Source organism: Strongylocentrotus purpuratus, unplaced genomic scaffold (genome assembly GCF_000002235.5).
Source record: "Strongylocentrotus purpuratus isolate Spur 01 unplaced genomic scaffold, Spur_5.0 spur5_scaffold_6, whole genome shotgun sequence".
Classification (NCBI taxonomy): domain Eukaryota; kingdom Metazoa; phylum Echinodermata; class Echinoidea; order Camarodonta; family Strongylocentrotidae; genus Strongylocentrotus; species Strongylocentrotus purpuratus.
Window position 1 is genome coordinate 47,093,831 of NW_022145612.1, and position 6,507 is coordinate 47,100,337.

Genomic DNA, 6,507 nt, shown 5'->3' on the forward strand with positions numbered 1-6,507 from the left:
CGTTTTTTTTTTTGGGGGGGGGCGACCGCCCCCACCGCCCCCCTGGCTACGCGCCTGCGGGCGTACAAGGAGAAATTATGAAGATTGAAGGTAAGCAAATTTTGATGGTGGATTTAAAAATAATGAACTATAAGAAACCTTTTCACCGCTCTTTTAAAGGATAGCATTACAAGACTGTTTAATAGTAAGTCTTCTTTTCAAGTCTGTTATCGCCAAGAGACGTTTTATAATGTATACTTTCCTTGCTTTCCTTGTGTCGTATTTGGAGGGGATGCAGGCTGTATGAATTGAATTAATACTGGAAATAAACTAGTTATTTGTTACACCTTCCGTATAAAGAGATCACCACTAAGTATGAGCAGAGCGTTTCAAAAGTGGGGGAGGGGGGGGGGGGGCAGCCTCTAACCCTATTCTTATGTATATTTTAACTATGGCTGTAGTAAATTATATTTCATCATGTTATGTTGATTTGAGTTGAAACATTCTCGTCTCGAGTTGCTAGGGCTTTTAGGCCTAAAGTCGCCTCTGTATAATTATGCATCAATAAGATTAATAGGCTTATGTCACAGACTATCTTCTACTAGTCTTCTTTTAAAGACCGTCTTTACTAATTTGGCTAGGAGGGATTAGACCACCCAGGGTGGTCACTGATATGTGGCTATCTCATCAATGGTCACCGATTAGGCATCGTTTTCTATATAGAGGGAGCAAGTAGCTACAAATAGTACAGTGGGGCTTTAAAGTATTGCAAGTATGCTACAATGAGGGATGTTCAATCATCTTCCGTGTTTTCGTGAGGTATAGGGAGGGAAGGGGTAGGCTTTTGCAAGATTGATAATTTATGAACATAATACATTATTGTTACACCTTCCATAGACAGTAATCAACCACGTGAGCACATCTTTTGTACGAGACTCTAGACGACTCCTCCCCATATCATCACTTTATTTCCCTTCATTTATCGTAACTTTTGGATAATTTTTTTTAAATTGATTTTGTATATTTAAAGATAAACTTTAGTACTGGTAATGCGATTGCATTGTGAAAGAAAAGGTGTGGAAAGGATCAGAAACAGTTGATCATGTAGCATGTAAGTATTGGTGTGCACTGCAAGGTTCTGGAGTCATCAAAATCATAATAAATTTGACCGAGTCTTGGTAAAGTAACAACCACTCACATAGAAAGCTATATATGGGACAACACACATGGTGTCGGGGCTAGTACTACCTTGATTTCCTTGTCTTTCTATGCTCATTACCCAGTCAGTATACATTTTCTTCCAAAATTGTTTGGCACATGTCATTTATTTGTAATCTCGAACATTCAGTGTAGGTTTCGTTTGATTCTGTGAGAATTATTTCTTTTTTTTTTACTATTTGCTTGTCTCTTTTTGTTCACTATCCCCACCTCCAACTGCACTTTGAATGCAAATAGTATTTGCATTTATCTAAATTGACTGAATCTGTAACCAAATCATTTTGCAGATCATATTGCGTGTCCGTGCGAAGAAAGGGTTACCTTGGCTGACAGTAATCCATCGTTCCGCATTACCTAGAAAACCGTTCTTTGTTGGCTCTGAAAACGTTTAACCAGATCCGGATTCTCGACAAAGGGATTTCAGGGGGAGTCCCAAAATCATAAGAAATTATACTTTAAGCATTATTCTGATTAGCCAGCGGCCATATCACACGCGCGCTAAGCTAATATGATTAGAGTAATCGTATACGGGAAGAAGTGGCTATTACAGAATAAACATGGCAGAATGCCTCACACTGTTCACACATCGTAATATTTGATCTCGAATTCCCAGATCCAACCGTATATTGCGAGTGTGAGGGGGTATGAAAAGTATTATGAATTAATCAAATAATTAGACATCGGATGTTGACATAAATTACGTATCATTTGTTTTTAGTGTTAGTGTAAACAGTGCTTGATTGATTAATCAAACGTTTGTTTAACATTAATTTTTTCCAAGCTAGATTCAAGGTTATGCGGTTATTGCGCAATAAATTAATACTACAATATTATAGAGATATAATTTCTATGATAACATTATTTTCCTAGATCATGTTGTAATGTTTTGTTAGGGTGATGGTCACATCTCAAGGTTCATTTCTTCAAAAAGACAGGATTATGGTTGGAGTTGGGGTTGTGATTCTAGGTTTTAATAGGTTTACGGTTTAGTTTTTAGCCTCAGGTATAGTGCTGGATCCTGGGTTGGTGTTCAGGCTATATAGGGTGTCGACCGCTGGGCATTCGTCGTTGGTGCATGAGTCGTACAATTCAAAAATCTCTTTTTCCCTTTCTTTTATGTGTATGTGCAAAATGTGACGTTATAGCTTTCATCTCAGTTATTTTTAACTGATACTGAAAATTTTCAATTAGAACAAGTCACTAGTCAAATGCCCAAATTAAACAAATTAGTGGTCAGATTTGGCCATAAACGGCCATAAAATACAGTACATAAAGATTCCAGCAAACAATCATCACGGTCAAATGGGTCACCGTAATTATCGGATCAAGTGGTCTATATCCGTTGACCGTCGTTCAAGGGTATGGCCATTCCTCTGCAAAGATATCACGCACTTGACCTTAAACTATGGATAAAGTCAAGTTGGTATTCCCAAGAATGTAGACCTTTAACATCCGAGGTATGGTTGGTCAAATTAATTTGTGATGACCAATGATATGATTTACATAATACCCACAAGACCAATGAGACATTCATAAATACATGTATGATAACGTGCATGTACGTCATTAATTTGGGGAACTGTTTCACGGGACCGTCTGAAGTACAAGCAGTGGCGGATCCAGGAATTTCTTACCGGGGGGCACAAAATCGCATGGGGTGAAATATATGAAAAACGATGGAGCGAGGCGTCAGCGGCGAGGGAGCGGAGCGACCAAGCGGGGGGTGGGTCTGGGAGGGGTTCAGAACCCCCTCCCTGAGTAGGAGGCATTTGCAAGGCGACTTTTTTTTTTTTTTTTTGGGGGGGGGGGGGGGGGGGGGGGGGGCTATTTTGAACCCCCGTAAGTGATGTTTTCCTGGCATCTACTAACACTATGGAGACCATAAACAGCAGTGCACCATAACGTCTTTTTAAATCAAGTAACAGTTTAAGGGGGGTTTGACCCGATGACGATGCGGATACTGTGTGGGTCTGGACTCATGATGGCGTTTTTCTGTTCACATCACATTTTAACTTGGCAGCCCAAGGGGGGGGGGTTAAACCCCCTAACCCCTCCGCCATCCCCCCCCCCCCCACAGATCCGCCACTGGGATCTTTTGCAAAATGGAAGCAATAATCATTACATGTAGGCGATGGAAAAAAGTGCTTGCGAAACGAAAAGAAACTTCGCGGCCACAGGGATGACAGAAAATTATATGACAATGAAACCAGCAACTGTGGCAGGATTAATGGCGGGGACAATCTGCATGCTGAAAGAGCACTTAGAATAGGTATATCGGAAAATTAATTCAAGACTAAGTTATAAGTTAGAAGTTAGAAGTTATAAAGGAGATAAAATCTTTGGTATTAGTCATTTACCCGGTAAAAAAAAAACACCTTCTTATAATATCATCCCCCTTTCTTTCTTTTCCCTTCTCATTATTTTCCTTTCCCCCCTTTTCTCTCCTCCGTCTTTCCGCCTTTCTTCTTTTTCCGCCTTTTCTCTCCTCTCTCTTTCCCTTTCCCCTCCCTTTTCTCCTCTCCCCTTTTCTCTCCTCCCTCTTTTCTTCTTCTTTCTCTCTTCCCTTTTTTTTCTTTTTCCTCTCCTTTTTCTTTCCCCCTCCTTTTCTCCTTTTCTTTTTTTTTGGCCGGGGGGGGGGGGACACGTGCCCCCTGTGCCCCCCCCCTGGATCCGCCACTGACAAGTTCGGCGACATCCCATCGAAAAGGGTGTATAGCGTTCCAAATGGCTTGTCGCCGAACTTATATCAAGACGGTTTCGTGAAACGATAGTCAGGCCTCTCCTTCATTGATCCTTTAATTTGACTGATAGTTCAGATTCTTTACGGGGACCCTGCTGTATGGGTGTTGGGGAGGCGCAAGCGGCCTGAAACTCCCTCAATAGACGTCATCTAGGACCTACCCAAAGCTTTGCATCCCAAGGACCCAATTTTCATTCATTTTAAATTTCCATCCTGACTTAAGATTGCTATCTCCAACAAACTCCCTCATAGGTATAGCAATATATTGAAAAGCCCAAACCACGCCCCGTCCCCTGCCCACACCCCGTCAACTTCAAATTCTCATTGCGGAACTTGACTCTACATGGAAGGGGGGAGAGAGAGAGAGAGAGAGAAAGAGACAGACATATATATATATATAGAGAGAGAGAAAGAGACAGACATATATATAGAGAGAGAGAGAGAGAGAGAGAGACAGACAGACAAACAGAGAGACAGATAGAGAGACAGACAGACAGAGAGAGAGAGAGAGAGAGAGAGTGAGATATTTTTTTAAAAGGTGAAGAAGTCAGGTAATTCCTGTGCCCGAAAGTCACGATATTTCCAAGCTGTAAAAAAAAAAGTACATTATTTTGGAAGGGAACACCCTCCTACATCTCACACCCCATCCCTTCTTCGCAACAGGAGCCGCTCCCTTCTTCTTGGACTGCGGTTGAAGATCGCACTTCCGACCTCTATAGTTCATTTTGACCTCTGAAAGAATTTGAGCCACTGAAAAAGAGAGTACTGCCAAACTGCTTGACGTTAATATTGAATCGAGTGGATTGGACGCCCCCATTACATCAAACGGCCAATAATCAAAGGATATGTCTCTTTTATATTGTTTCTTCCATTTTTGTTGTTCATGAATATCAGAAATCCATTATTGGAAATATGTATGTCTTCTGTTAACTCGACAGTTCAACATATATTTGTATCTTGAGTAGTCAATTTTATTCATGTTATAATTATGAATTACCTTGAATATATGTTTGTTAATTTGTTGCAAATGAAAATCAATAAAATCCCGGAGGGAAAAAGTATGAAGAAAAAAAGTTACATCAAACGTGATAAAAAAATAAAGAAATAAAGACATAACAATCGAGATAGGCGTACATTTTCCGTAGAATTTATCAATTTGACGCAGTACCACGCACGTGTACCTGAAAACCTTTTATTCATAACTCATTCCCTAGTATTTGTTCTTTGATCGGATTGGGAACAATATTCTCAGAACTTGCTGATAAGCAAAATCAAAACTGTTCATTAGGATGTTGCGGTGTCTTTAAACTCCAAAGTCCTCTAAAAAGCAAAACAAATCAAAGCAGCAATAAACAAAAGGAAAACAAATATTGGACTTGGTTACTAAAGGTGATGGGGCATAGAGCTATATCCCCCTATAATTAATCATTGCAAATATGCGTATAGGTTGTGGTGGTGTTGGTGGTTGTGAGTTGGTCGTGATCCTGTTGTTCTTTGTGAGAAGGACAACATAATTACCCAAATCAATATGGGGATAATGAGAAGGATTTCGTCAATAAAAATACAGACTCAATGAGACTGATTTCATTCAGAAGAGACATTAGTTTATCATTAACTTTTAGAAGTCATACTCACCCGCGAACAAATTATAACTACCTCAAACAATGAACCTAACACCAATCATACCAGTAAGGTCTACACAAAGAAATACACGAGAAACTCAAGTGATCGAGCGAACGATTTGGGGGAGACAAAAGTGAACAAATTTGTGAGAAATAAAATAGTTTTAAAAATTAAACTAGATTCAATTGTCCTGAATTGAATGAGATACATTCTCCAGTATTCAGACAAATACAGAGATACCTGTTTAAAAGCAAACTGCCAGGGACATTTCCGAAGTCTTACTTTTTATTACCTCTTGATCCGTCTAAATTAGTAGATGACAAATTACGCTCATAATTATTTTTTCAAACAAACAAACAAAAACGTAGGAAGGTTCCTAATCATTCAGAAAGGATGGTAAAAACGTGATAGACTCATATCATGAAGACACAGAAATGATGATGAATGATAAAACATGGGATAAAACAGAGGAATGAGAAGAAGAAAATTAAACCATAATTAGCAACTTACAGATATTATGAGCATCACCGTGCAATTATAATGGAACCTCATGGAAACAACCATGGTTCGATAAATGCTGAAATAACAACTATTTCCTTGTTTTTCTGTAATATTGATTTTATTTGACTAGGTTAAATCCTTTGGTAACCTTATGTCGAAAATGGTATTTGTATTAACGGATGAAGTACCATAGCTAGTGGCGGATCCAGGGGGCACACCAAAAGTACACAATAAATGTACCCTCGGGCCCCCCTTTTTTTCTGCTCATATATTTGTTTAACTTGCCCCCCCCCCCCTTCACAGAATGCAGGATCTGCCCCTATAAGAGTTATGCATTTGCCTATTTGCATACAGCTTCGGATGTATTCACCCAAATTTGTTTTGTAGGGTGATAACAGTAGCGTAGCCAGGAGGGGAATATTTCCCTCATTATAGCTCAATTGAAT